At 52.9% G+C, this 14,249-nt stretch overlaps 1 protein-coding gene across 1 annotated transcript in view; it reads left to right on the top strand.

The window, feature by feature from the left end:
- The first annotated feature begins 2,937 nt into the window (after positions 1–2,937).
- NTN1 (netrin 1) overlaps positions 2,938–14,249 on the top strand; it is a 207,256-nt gene continuing 195,944 nt past the window's right edge. The window contains exon 1 of the mRNA XM_067021821.1: positions 2,938–2,967. The gene's annotated coding sequence lies outside the window, so the exon portion shown is untranslated. The remainder of the gene's footprint in view (positions 2,968–14,249) is intronic.

The raw sequence follows: 14,249 nt of genomic DNA, 5'->3' as shown, positions 1-14,249 counted from the left end.
AGGGAAAGGTAAGTGAATTGACTACGTCGGGTAGCTAGTGAGAGGCCGGGCTGGGATTTGAACCCTGGAGGCCTGGCTCTACAGTTGCTACCTTTTTTTTTTTTTTTTAATTTACTTTTGGCTGCATTGGGTCTTCGTTAATGCTTGCAGGCTTTCTCTAGCTGCAGTGAGCGGGGGCTACTCTTCATTGCAGTGCGCAGGCTTCTCTTGTTGTAGTTGTGGAGCACGGCCTCTAGGCACGTGGGCTCAGTAGTTGTGGCGCACGGGCTTAGTTGCTCCGCAGCATGTGGGATCTTCCAGGACCAGGGCTCGAACCCGTGTCCCCTGCATTGGCGGGCAGATTCTTAACCACTGCACCGCCAGGGAAGCCCTACAGTTGCTACTCTGAATAACTGTGCTATGGCCTTGCAAGTGACTGCTCTCTCGGGAGACCCTAATCTGAGAGTCAGACTACTGAGTCTGCAGGGCTACCTGCAGCCATTTGGAGGATTTCCAAAAGAGAGGAAGAAGAATAGAAAATTAAGACCTGTCTTAGGACAGATCCAGAAAAGTCTTGCCTTTGTATGGGCCACGGAAATCTTGGTGCGTAAGTGTGAAGAGGGGTCTTCATTCCCTGGGCAGATTGTAGGGCTCTGAATCCCCCAGTTATACTGTAAGCTTCATGAGAACACAGACACGGTAAGTATTTCGTAATACAACATCTGTATTGAGATATAATTCACATACCATACAATTCATCCATTTAAAGTGTACAATTCGGTGCTTTTAGTGTATTCACAGAGTTGTGTAACCATCACCACAGTCAATTTTTATCCCCCAAAGAAAGCCCACTCCCATTAGCACTCCCCCCCAACCCCCAGCCCCAGGCAATCACAAATCTATTTTCTGCCTCTATGGATTTGCCTATTCTAGACATTTCATAGTAAATGGCACCATATAATACGTCACCTTTGGTGACATTTCTTTCATTTGGCATACTGTCTTCAAGGTTCGTTCATGTTGTCGCATGTATCAGTACTTCATTCTTTTTATGGCTGGATAATATTGTATTATATGGATATGCCACGTTTTATTTGTCCATATTCATCAGTTGATGAACATTTGGATTGTTTCCACTTTGGGGCCGCTGTGAATAATGCTACTATGAATATTTGTGTACAGGTTTTTGTGTGGACATATGTTTTCATTGCTCTTGAGTATATACCTGGGAGTTGACTTGCTGGATCCTATGGTAACTGTCTGTTTAACCTTCTGAGGAACTGCCAGACTTTTCCAATGGCTGCACCATTTTTTTTTCCATTCCCACCAGGAATGCATGAGGGTTCCAGTTTCTCCATATCCTTGCCCCACACTTGTCATTGTCTGTCTTTTCTTTTATAGCATCCTAGTTGGTGTGAAGTGGTAGCTCGCTGTGGTGGGGCCATTGCTTTTTAGACTCCCAGGGCGTTGAAGCTGGATGGGACCACAGCAATCCTGTAGCCCAGTTTGTTCACTTTACGGGTGAAACAGTGGATGTGAAGAGAGAAGGGACTAACCCTAGGGCACAATTAATAAAGAAGGCAGTAATACAACCCATATTTTTTTTTTCTTTTAAGAAAGTAAACTAAAGCCAGCTGGCCCCACAAAGATGAAAGGCTCTGAATGATGTTATTCTCTAAAACCTTGGAGAAATTTCTGCAACTATAAAAATCAGAAGATGGTGAATCAATAGCTAATAGTTACAGAGAATCACTTCATGGATCCTCTAGATATGGACCAAGGAGATCAAGGTAAGTACTTTCCACTTGCTTCCCTGTTTTATGCTAAAAATATCCCTATCTTGCAGAGTCGTAAGTGTAAAGCAATTATGGATCCTATATCCTGTAGGATCTTATATATGACTAGTGTCTGCAGAAGTTAACAAAGAGACATTTGTTGACATGCAGAGACTCAAAAAGTCCACCGCCCCCATGCCCTTCCCGCAAGTGTTACTCAAAGTAGGTTTCAGTTGTGTGAGAAATTAATCAAAATAAGCAACTCAGGAATGAGGAAGACGTTTACATAAAATAACGAAGACAGAAAACCTGAGTTAACTATTAATGCAGTTTGAAATCTCAACAAATGTCAAAAACCAATTTTTGAAAGAGAAGACACACGATGTAAAATTTTAATAATGGCCTGAAGCTAGAATCGCAGTTTATGCCTGCAAACGTGTGCCCTGCAGCGGCGGTGGGGTCGGCGGAGGGTCCCCAGGTGCCGGCCGCGCGCGTGAACTCGCCCCCCCCCCTTGAGCTCGGAGGAGGCACCGGGAGCGAGGGTTACTCTCTGCGCGTCCCGGGCCGACCCCTGCTTCTCGCCTGCTGAAGGTGGAGTTCCTTCACCCTTCCCTCGGGTCCTCTTAAACTTTTGTTTCGGGAGTGTGAATATCACATTTCCCTAGTTTGAAGTGGCGACAGTTCTCTATTTCATCGCTTCAGTCATTTCAGCGGCGACTGGGGGAGGCGTGTCACTCGCCATCTTGGATCAAGGGCGAGAGGACCAGTTTCGCGCGGACTTAGGGCGCGTCCCGGCGAGCTGACAGCGGGGTGCGAATCGGAAGTCCTCGGACAAGACTTCTCAGTCCTCGCCTCTCCCTCCCCCACCCTCAGCGTCCGGCCAAAGAGAGATTCCTCCATCCACCAAAGCTGGAGCGGGCAGGGTGGGTGCCTTCCTCCTGAGCACCCTTGCGTCCCAGATCACACCCGTCCCGTTCTCCGCGGGCGCGGGCGCGGCGCGGCGCCGAGTGGGAGCGAGCGGCTGGGCTCTGCCCGGGGCGGGCTGGGGAGCAGGGTGGCCGCGGGGGTGAGCAGCCGCGAGGGCCCGGCCGGCTTGACACCACCTGGCGGAGCCTCGGGGAGGAGTCTTAAAGGCGCGCGCTCTCCGCGCCCAGCGCACTCCAGCTGGAGCCGCCGAGAGCTCGCCTCCCTCTCCGACCCGGCGCCTCGGGAGGTAAGTGCGGTCCGCCGAGCCGGAGTCGGGGCCCGGTGGCGTAGCCCGGGCCCCTGAGCTCGGGAAGCTTCGGCCGGGGCCACGGCGGCCGGGCGGCACCCAAGTTGTCTGAAGGCCTCGGAGGGCAGCCGGAGCGGCGAGCGCCCGGCAGGGGACGGAGGGGCGGCCGCGGGCCGGGGCCGTCTGGGGGCGGCCGTCCCTGGCGATGAGGCCGGGGAGTTACCGGCGCGCGGCGCACGTTCCAGCCTCGGCCCCGCGCCCCGCTCACTTGGCGCGCTCCGGCCGCGCCCCCGGCGAGCCCAGCCCGCTGGAGCCTCCACCCCCGCTCCCTCCGCGCCTTGCCGCACGCCCGGGGCCCCGGCAGTCCGCCCGCCCCGCGGTGGCGCCCGGTCACGCCGGCAGGTCGCGCTCGGCGGCCGGCCAAAGCCCTCCCCGGCCCCGCCGCGCCCGCGCCCGCGCCCGCGCCCCGGGCCACCCCGCCCGGCCTCTCGGCGCTGCGCCCCTCGCCTTCCCCAGCTCCAGTCGCTCGCTATTTTCACACCTCCCGGTGCCCCGGCCCCGGCGCCTGATTCAGTGCTTAGTAATTAATTTGGCGTTTCAGAATGGTCAGCGGGCTGGATAATGGGCGCATTCATCCCCCGGGCTAATCTGAACAGAGGTGGGAAGAAAGGCTTTCACAGACAGAAAATGCCATTCGCTGAGCGCTCAAAGGGGCTGTCACTCCCTGAATAAATCGCCGCCGCGCCCGCCGGCTCCTCTGGCCATTTCCATACAGCACGGCCCGCGCCGCGGACCCGCCGGCCTCGGCCTCGGCTCCCGGGAATCACTCACTCGACTGCCTTCGACGGGAAAGTCGAGCGAGAGCGAGACCCAGGCGGGGCCCTAGGGGAAACGGGGAAGCAGGGGGTTCGGGTTAAGGCCGCAGGGGACAAAGAGCTTGATTAGAAAATCAAATGCTAAACTAGAAGGAGGCGCAGCTAATCCGAGGCGCGGACGTTGGAGCTGAGCTGGGAGAGCGTCCGTCCCAAACGCCGAGGTTCGCAAAAGAGGGTCCGCGGCTGCCCGAGGTCACACAGCAAGCTTCTGGATCCCACATTGCAAATGGAATCCAGTGCACAAGCCGAGATCGTAGACACAGGGCCCGCTGGTGCAGTCCTGACCCTCACCAGACCTTTGATTCCGGGTTCCCCGCGACAACAGCTCTTTGCCTGCGGGGAAGGGGATGTGACGCCGTGCCCTCCGCCGCCTCCAGCTTGCCACACCTAATGGGACCCTAGGGCCTGCCCCGGAGCATCAGCTGAGCGGGTGACGGCGGCTTTATCCTCTGACCTCGAGTCGCCCCGGCGAATGTTGGGCACAAAAGTCTGCGGGATCTGAAAGCTGGGGCCTCCCCCTGGCGGCGCCCCCTTCCCTCCGGCAAAGGAGGATCGTGCGCTGCAGACGCAGCCCCAACCGCGGCGACGGCGCGACGGCGCCCCCAGCCCGGCTGCGGAGCCCCGGGGTGGGCGGGGTGGACTTGGCTCTCTCCAGGTTGAAGCTCCTGGCGCTTGATTTTCCTGCGGTGAGGGGCTCACCGCGCGTCCAGCTCGCGGGGCCGATTTGGCCCTGGGCCCTTCCGCCCAGTGGGACCCTCCCGTCGGGGGAGGAGAAGGAGCTCTGGCCCTAAGGTGCAACCTCAGTGGGGTTGAGAGGCTGGAACAACAAGGGAAGTAGCTGGCGGGAAGAGACGTTTCTGGAATGGCCAGATGGGTGTCCCAGGGTGTGTCCGGGATCGAATCCCGGCCACTCAGCAACTTCTGAGCAGTCCCTCCTGCCTTCTGAGTCTCGGTTTCCTTGTCTGCAGAGCAAGGACAGAATGAGATCACACTTGGCTCCAAGTGTAGGGCCCTCGGTGGAAGGATTCCACACACCACTCACAGCCCACCGGCAGCACACTTCCCGGGCACTTCCCCAAGTATGCACCAGCACCTCTCCTCGGAGTTTAAGGACTCCCTCGCTGCTCCCACCTTTGCTGCTTCTGGGTTCTGGTAGCCAACTCTCCTTGAACCCACACATTCTAAGAGCTGGAAGGGGCCTTTCAAAGATTCTCGGGCCATTGTACAGATGGGCATACTGAGACCCAAAGTGGCTGGCAGGTGCCGTCCAGCTAGTCAGTCAGAAGCCTTGAACTGGTGAGGATTTTCAGGCAGAGAAGTGAATCTCAAACCGTCAGCATCAGCTCCCCCATCCCCACCGCCAAGCTTCTGTAGGCCTGGGGAGGGGCCCAGAAACCTACATTTTCCACAAGCTTCCCAAAGCCTTTCCACGCTGGTGGGATAGAAACTATATTTAGGGAAATCCAGCCCGAACTGGGCTCTTTCCTCAGCAGCCCTTTCCCTCCCGGGACCACAGCCCCCCCTGCTTTCTGTGGCTCATGTTTGGTGGGCAGAACAGCCTCTACTCTCTCCCACCCCCACTGGAGGCCAGCGGTGGGTGGGGCGTACCTCTAGGAGATGCCTTGGGATCCCCTGAATGTGCAGTCTCTGCGACATCGGCTGCAGGGGAGCTGAGCACCCTGCCAGGCGAGGAATGGTCCAAGTGGGCCACAGGCTGACTGGACACTGGACCCCCAATCCTAGGGGGCTCCTCTTACCGACGTGCTTTCACAGCTGGACCCAACTCTGTGCACGGCAGGCCCCACACAGACGGTACAAATGTGCCCAGAGGCCCCCCCCTTAGCCAGGCAAGCCCGGCCCACGCCAGGGCCAGAGCAGCCTGTCCCGAGCCGTGCGCAGCTGTGCCAGCGATAACCCAGGTGCCAGCCGTCGCCCGGAACAGCCCGACACCTGCCCTTCACCAGGCTGGGGCTCAGAGGAGAGAAGGTGTGAAGGGGCGCAGGGGGAAGGCCTGGGAGAGTGAAAGAAAGGCGGGGGGGCGGGGGAGCTGTTAGGAACAGAGGGGAGCCGGGGAGGGGACGGGTCCCTATTTACGTGAGCCGTTTGTAGCTGTGGATTGTAAAAGTGGTCAGGATTCTCTGGAGTAATTCATAGTGTTTGGACAAGACAAACATTGTTCTGCTTTAAACAAACCTCCAGAAAGGTCAGGCTGGTTCATCCCTGTGCTGCGAGTTGCTGAGACTATCCAGATGATGAGAAAATCAGATCCCAGCCGAGGGGGCCCAGGCAGAAGGCAGCCGCCTCCCGAGCCCTTCGGATCCAGGGTGAGGGCACCCAGCCCAGGGAGGGTCCTTGGCTCCTGCTGCAGAGGCCTGGCTCCCACTCTGCAGCCAGGAGACGTGGGGTGTGTGTGTGTGTGTGTGTGTGTGTGTCACAGGTTAGGGTATGTCGATGATGCCAGGATCATCTCAGTTCTTGAGCAAGGCCAACGTGACCCGCAGTGTGAATCTTCTTCATGTGGGTGGAGAGTTGCTGGGAATCAGAGGCTCATGGAGAGAGAATTCGATCCTCTGACCTCAGGTCCAGATATGCTGCTGGACACCAAGAAGTCTCCGCTCCTTCCCCTGGGACGCCCTGTCTAGGCCCCTCGGTGTTCACTTAGCAAACACTTCTTGAGTGCCCACTGTGTGCCAAGCTCTGTGCTACGTGTTGGGAAAATAGTAGTGAGCAAGAAAGATGTTACCCCCAGTCGTGGAGCCTACAGTCTGCCTTTCCCTCCCTCCCCCATCTTTCCCAAGAAGAGAAACTTCTCAGTTTCCCTTCTAGCCTCTCCACCACCACCATCGCCTCAACAAGCTCCCTGGCTGAGACCCAGCAGACCAGTTCCCAGGCCAGGCCTGGCAGCGAGCACGGTGTTCTGTAAATGTGAGCTGCCGTCCTGATCGAGATTATGACTGTGGTCGTGACGATGGCTGTGGTTGTGATTATGGCTGTGACTGTGATTATGGTTGTGATTACGACTGTAGTTGCTGTTATGAGACTCCGCTCTTGAGGGATCTACCTTGACCCCAAGCGGAAGTGGATACTTTTTATTGATACTTATTAGTCATGCTTGTTGACTTATTAGAAATATTAATTGGTAATTAGGAAAGGATTATTGATGTGCATTAACACCGAAGTCCAATCTTTCTGTAGTGCTAGTTGTCACCGTCCTGTACATGAGCTTCTGTTGCCTGGGGCAGTTTGTCATCCTCTCAAGAGGGTAGCATCCCTGTTGTAACCATGGTGATGATAGAGGCACTGGGTTAACTGGTTCCACAGGACTTTATGAAAATGATATTTGTTTAGGGCTTTGGACACGTCAGGGTCTTTTGTATATGCCTGGATATCTATGGAAGAGATGGAAGGAAGGAAGGAAGGAAGGAAGGAAGGAAGGAAGGAAGGAAGGAAGGAAGGAAGGAAGGAAGGAAGGAAAGGGACAAATAATTTTACCATCCACATTTTTCAGAAGAGGAAGTCAAAGCTCAGAGGGGTGAAATGACCTGCCCACTGTCAGTTCAGGCTGCTATAAACAGAACAACATAGACTGTGTGGCTGGAGCAACAAATGTTCATTTCTCCCAGTTCTGGAGGCTGGGAAGTCCAAGATCAAGGTGCCGGCCGATTTGGTTACTGGTGAGGGCTCTCTTCTTGGTGTGCAGATGGCTGCCTTCTTGCTGTGTCCTCACATGGTGGAGAGACAGGTCATGTTTCTCATGTCTCTTTTTAAAAAAATTTTGTAATTAAATTTAATTTTAAAAATTTAGATATAGGGGCTTCCCTGGTGGCGCAGTGGTTGAGAGTCCGCCCGCCGATGCAGGGGACGCGGGTTCGTGCCCCGGTCCGGGAGGATCCCACATGCCACTGAGCGGCTGGGCCCGTGAGCCATGGTCACTGAGCCTGCGCGTCCCGAGCCTGTGCCCCGCAGCGGGAGAGGCCACAACAGTGAGAGGCCCGCATAACGCAAAAAAAAAAAAAAAATAGAATCCTTTCAAAATTTAGATATAATTAACATGTCACATTATATTAGTTTCGTGTCTCTTTTATAAGGACACTAATCCTATCATGAGAGCTCCATCTTCATAACCTAATTACCTCCCAAGGGCCCCACCTCCAAATACTATTGCATTTGGGCTTAGGGCTTCACATGAATTTGGGGGGAGGGACACAACCATTCAGTCCCTAGCAACCACTGTCACGGAGGCGTGAAGGTCCGGAAGTGTGTATGCCTGGAGCACAATCCCAGCCTGCACCGCCCTACCACCCCGCCTACCCAGGCAGCTCCTGGCAAACAGGTCTAGGGACCTGGGATCCCTCATAAGCCAGGCGCTCAGCCAGAGGCAAGGAGGTAGCTCCCTGGGCTAGGTCCTGTCCACCCAGCCTTGTGCCTAGTTTCTGGCATCATTCTGGGGGCTAGCTTGGTGGTACTCCCTGCCTGATGGTAGCATCGGTGGAGGAGAGGTCGCCTCCCTCCCCGCCTACACTCCTACTTTCCTTTAATACCTTACTTTAGTTCAATAATCCATGCACTTACTCAATCTGTTTGGAATCAACGGTCCATGTCTGTTTTCATCCCGCACCACCTCTTGGAATTAGTCCCCTAAGTTTTCTCCCTGTGTGACATGTAGACCAGTGATAGCTCATTTTACTGATATTTGGGGAAAACAAGGTGTCCCACATAATTGATTTTTGCAGATAACAGAAGGTTCCTCCTTGAAGCATAGAAACTTTTTTTGGTAATCATTTCCCCCTCCAAAATCATTAATTTCTTGGCCCGTCCCTGGTGGTCCAGTGGTTAAGACTCTGTGCTTCCAATGCGGGGGGCACCAGTTCCATCCCTGATGGGGGACCTAATATCCCATGTGCCGCGGCACAGCCAAAAAACAAACAAAGCAAAATCATGATTTTTTTTTTCCCACCTAATTTAGCAGAACTGAATTTAGCAGGTGTTCCCTAGGTGTGGTTGAAGGGGTGACCCACAATCCATTCTGAGGTGGCATTCAGGAGACGTCTTTTGGAGTATCGGCTCCTGGGCAGTTCAGTCAGCCTCCCTTCCTGAGTCTCCTTACTTGTAAACAGGGGAGCACTGGATGGATGCTCTCTAAGAGCTGCTCGCACGCTTTCCTAACTCCGCTGGGCCCTCAGACAGTAATGCCCTTGGTAAGTTGGGTGGTTGCAAGACCTGCCCTGACCCCTGGGCGGTGGCTGGGGTGAATTCTACTGTCAGCTGTCACTTCTCAGCGTGTCAGTGTCCCCCAGTCACCCACTCCCCTGGGATCCTGGTCTGTGGCTCTCTGTGACCTTGGAAGAACAGAAGATACCTGACCCCATAAACACTTCTAAGTGAAGAACTCTGGCTTCCCTGCAGACTGAAATGCCCGGATATCATGGCAACTCTTCTCTCAAAGGCCCGGGAGACTATTAACTTGCTTCTGGACTGCGTTCTGAATCATAAAGGGATGCTGCAACCCTGGCCTCCAGAAAGGGGGGTTTATGCTACCTTAATACAAATGGCAAGCACCTGGCAAGCTTAAGTTGGAGGCACTGAACTCAGCCTTGCGGGCGGTAAAGAACAGGGCGATGTGGACACACAGCCCATGGGAAGAAGACCCAAAGGAAGACTTCAGGATCGTTTCAAAACCACACTGTTAGCGCTCCCTCTTTTTGTTCCTTTCATTTAACCCAAGCTCCCCTTTTAAGATTTGCAAGAGGCCCACTGAATCCTGGCATTCCTAGGATTTAGTGGTGCATTAGTTCCTATGGCCACTGTACCAAATTCCCACGAACTCTGGTGGCTTAAAACAACAGAAATTTATTCTCTCACAGTTCTGGAGGCCAGAAATTTGAAATCAGTATCGCTGGATTAAAATCAAGGGCTGTGCTTTCTCCGGAGGCTCTGGAGGAGAATCAGTTCCTTGCTTCTTTCAGCTCCTGGTAGCTGCCAATATTCCTTGGCTAGTGGCCACATCACTCTAATTTCTGCCTCTGTCTTCACGTGGCCTTCCCTGTTCTATCGTTTTGGATCTCCCTTTCCCTCCCTCTTATAAGGACATGTGATGGCATTTAGGGCCCACCCAGATAATCCACCACGATCTTCCCATCTCAAGATCCTTACCTTAATCACATCTGCAAAGACCCCTTTTTGCCACATAAGGTAACACTCAAACGTTCCAGGAATTAAGACATAGATATCTTGGTGGGTGGGGAACATTTTTCAGCCTACTGCAGTTGGTCATATCAGTTGTCCACAGTTTTGTGCTTTGATTAATTTTAATGAATCTGTAGTGCACCCCTATTCTGTGCCAGGCAGTCTGTTAAACACTGGGGATTCAAAGGGAAAAGACACAGTTCCTGTCTCAAGAAGCTCACGGATTCGTCAGGGAAACAATATGATATTAAGAGCCACAGGAAAAGCCTCCAAGGCCTTGGAGGTACCCAGAATTCATCATTAAGAGTTCAGATTCCTTATCGAAGTCTACAAGGCTCTGCATACTCTGGCCTGTACTGACCTCTCTGACCTTACCTCCCACCATTCCGCATCTCTCTCACCAAGCCCCCACCAAACTGACCTTCTTCCCGTCCCTTACACAAGTCAAGCTCTGCCTCAGGACCTTTGCACTTGCTGTCTCCTTTCCCTGGAACGCACGGTCCCCCTGTCCCCCCACCATATCCCCAAAGCTCCCTTCATCACTTAACTCAGCTTTACTGGATCCTTCTCAGAGAGCCCCCCACCCTCAAGAACCTTGTCTAAAATCCACCTCCCCTCCTGGCACTCTGTCGCCTCCTTTGCTTTATTTGTGTTCCCAGCTGTTCTCACCACCTCCACAAGCATTTTGAGATGTGATGACCAGACCTTCCCAGAAGATCCTAAACCCCAATGCTTCCTGTTTGTATTGCCAGTTGCCTTACTTTTTGGCTTTAGTAAGACATTGAGCTAAATTTCAAGTGGATCAGGATGGGGCTGGGGTGGGGCCTCTTCTAGGAGGAATTTGTAAATGAAAGGAGCCATTTCTCATTTGTCACAATGACATGCGGGGGCGGGGGGAGGGGTGTGACCAAGTGGCATTTAGTGGACAGGAGTCAGGGATGCTGAATGACTGTTCTGCCCCAAATGCCAACAGCACCTCTGCGGAGAAACTGTCTTAAGGAAAGAGTTTGTATTTGAGTCCTAAAGCAGTAGTTTTCAATTGTACCCGATAACCTTTCACCCTAGAAGAGTATTTCAAATGATTTCTCCCCCAATACATCACCTTCTGCTAAACCTGTCTGTGTCCCACGAACCACCTGCACAACTTCTAGAGATCCTGCAATTCACCGTCTTCCTCCTGATGTCACTCCAGGCCCACCTCTACATTTGCTGGTTTCACCGAGGGGACCCCCTCCTTCAGATTTCGTGTAAATGTTCAGTGAGCCAAGCCCCAGCTCTGGGCTCAGAGGTCCCCCACGGTTTTCCCCACCCAGAGAATCATCCTTTTATTTGCACCCTTTGTTTCCTTCCTCCAAGGCCAGTCTTCCACCCATGACAAAGCTTCCCCAGACGGTGACCCATTTTCTTTATTGTAATAGTGTTCAGGGTGGGACCTTGTCAAAAGCTTTGTGCAAATGAAAATAAATTACATCTGCTGGTTCCCCTTATCCACAGGCATTTTTCACCCCTTCAAAGAGTTCTGGTAGATTAAAGGATTTGGCGGATTTGGGGTTTGTATGGGTTTCTCTGCCCAACTCTGGAATCCTCAGCCAAGAAGCCGGCAGTAGGGGAGGGCCTGAGCGAAGATGCAGATAAACAGTACTGACGCAACGGGCAAACCCCCCCAGGAAACCTACACACCGTACCCGCTTGCTCTTACGTGCTCCAAAACCCTTTCCAGAACTGTCACATCTCCTGACGTTCCTATGGAGGAACCTGGGATCCCTTGAGCAATCTCCATGAGGCTGATCCGGGGAGCTAGGCTCTCAAAGCCTCGAAATGAGAGGAGGCCCTAAACTCTTCCAGGGTGAGTGATCTGAGGATTATGAGTAGTAAAAAAACCAAAACAATCCCAAACACCCTCAACCATCATATTTTGAACGTCTACTCTGCCAGCTTCTTTCTTTTTACAGGTGCATCTTTCTAATCACCCTGTCAAGCCTACAAGGTAAGTGTGATGACCCCCATTTCACCGTGAGAAAACTGATGGGTTTCCTCCTCCATGGCTGAAGCAACTCGCTCAGGGTCACACAATCGAGTTGTGAATTGGAATCAACGTTTGTCGAAGTCAAGTTCTTTCTGTTTCTGAAAGTAACACAATCAATCCAGACCCCATTGAACCTTCTGGCTGCGTCAATTTCCTCGGCTGCTACAATTTCCAGTCTATGTTGGAAGTCCTGGGAACCACTTCATTTAACGTGTGTCCTCTTAACTGGACCAGGTGTGCTCAGAAGCACAGTCAAGCCAGGGCACAGCTCATACTGCTGGTAGACCTGGATCCCCTCTCCTGTCTAGAGAGGGTGGAGACCCATTTGTATCAGATAACGTCAGCCAAGCCCGTCTTGCCCACAGGTGCTGACTAAGAGCTCCAAACACTGGAACCAGACCGTTTCAGTTCAAACCCCTGCGCGTCCACTCATCAGCGGTATCAGCTTCAGCAAATTACTTTCCCGATCCTCAGTTTCCTCCTCTGTAAAATGGAGCTAATAATGTCCCTGTCTCATAAGGTTCTTACGGGGATTATGAGTTCATGACTGACAAAGTGCTCAGAAGAGGACTTGGTACACAGCAAGCCTTATATAAATGCTTGACTTCAAAAGTAAAACCCTCAGTCATGCCCAAGGTGAAGGTGCCTCAGGTCATCTCATTTCTCCAAAGCCCTGACTCTCCTCCTGTCCTCCTTCCTTGCAAACCATTAGCCTGTGCCATCTGGTGCCTGCCTCCCCATTATGGGATGTTCCCTCCCCTGCATCCTAACCCTGTTCACTGGTTGTCCCCAATCCCTCCCCCCTTCATGCTTACCTCCAAGGCTGACCCTCCCCTGAGGCCCCTCTCACGCTGTTCAGTGGGGCTGTTCTTCACCCATACCACGCACACCCAGTGCCCAGGCAGGGGGAGCTGTTTTCCTCTTCAACCCCCATTACTCTTTCCATCTTCATGAAAACGACAGCAACCCCTGCTCCTTGAAGGCCAGAACCACACAGTTGTTCCCACATCCACATCTCCTCCATGCCATCTCCTCCCCATCGAGGTCACTCTTCTCTTTCTTTGAAGAGGTTGATGCCGAAAGCTCGGCCTCTGTGCACTGGTGCCGAATCGAATTTCAGAGACAGAGTTCTGGGTGAAGTAGAAAAGAAGAGCTTTATTGCTTTGCCAGGCAAAGGGGGACATAGCAGGTTCGTGCCCTTCAAAAACTGTGTGTCCCAATGGGGGGGGGGTGGAATATGGTGAGGAGTTTTACAGCAATGGTTCAAGGGTGGGGTTGCTTATAAGGATCAGGCTTTGTGCAGGGCCTGTATTCCTTTAATCTGGCCTCAGGTAATCTGATCTCTGAAGAATGCTTCATCTAGGAGTTAGCATCTTCCATTTGTTGGGGGTTTAGTTCTGCAAAAGAGTGAAGATATTGTTCTGTGTATCCCTTGAGGCGAAATCAGGAACCTGTCCCAAGGCTGCACTATTTTTTTCTTGACTGCTACCCCCCCTGTCTCTGCATCCCCTCCCTTCCCTGATTAGCAACTGTGTGAACCTGCCCTTTGGAACTCAGAGGTCATGGAGGCTGAACAGAAAGGCTCTCGTGCCCAGGAGCCCCACAGGCTGCTGCTTGGTTTCAAGATCAGCATCTGGATCAGCAAAGCCCAGATGCTGGGCCAATGGGCAGGCCATCTGGTCAACCTCCCCATCTTCAGACACCTCCCCCTCGGCTTCCCAGCAGAAACCCCCCTCTTGCCCTCGGCGGGGCTTGTCATCACCCATAGCTCAGCTTTGTTCCACCTCTGGAATCCTCGGTGCAGGCATCCAGTTTGGGACCATGGTCTCCTCAGTTTTTCCCACCTCATCACTTCTATCTTTCTGACCCTCTAGACCAGTTCTGTCTAACAGAACTTTCTGTGATGATGGAAATGATCTTTGTTATTTTATTAAAACATTTTTTTTTTTTTGTCCACACAGCACATGGGATCTTTAGTTCCCTGATCAGGGATTGAACCTGTGCCCCCTGCATTGGAAGCACGGAGTCTTAACCTCTGGACCACCAGGGACGTCCCGATGGAAAAGTTCTTTACTGGCGCTGTGCAAGTCAGGGGCAACGGAGGAGCTTAGCTTTACGTTTTATTGAATTTTAACTCATTCAAGCTGAAATGGAACATGTGACATGTGGCTATTGGCTACTGTCTTGAACAGCAT

Source organism: Kogia breviceps, chromosome 19 (genome assembly GCF_026419965.1).
Source record: "Kogia breviceps isolate mKogBre1 chromosome 19, mKogBre1 haplotype 1, whole genome shotgun sequence".
Taxonomy (NCBI): Eukaryota; Metazoa; Chordata; class Mammalia; order Artiodactyla; family Physeteridae; genus Kogia; species Kogia breviceps.
Note: the sequence above shows the minus strand (reverse complement) of the source record. Positions and strands in the feature narration are given on the sequence as shown.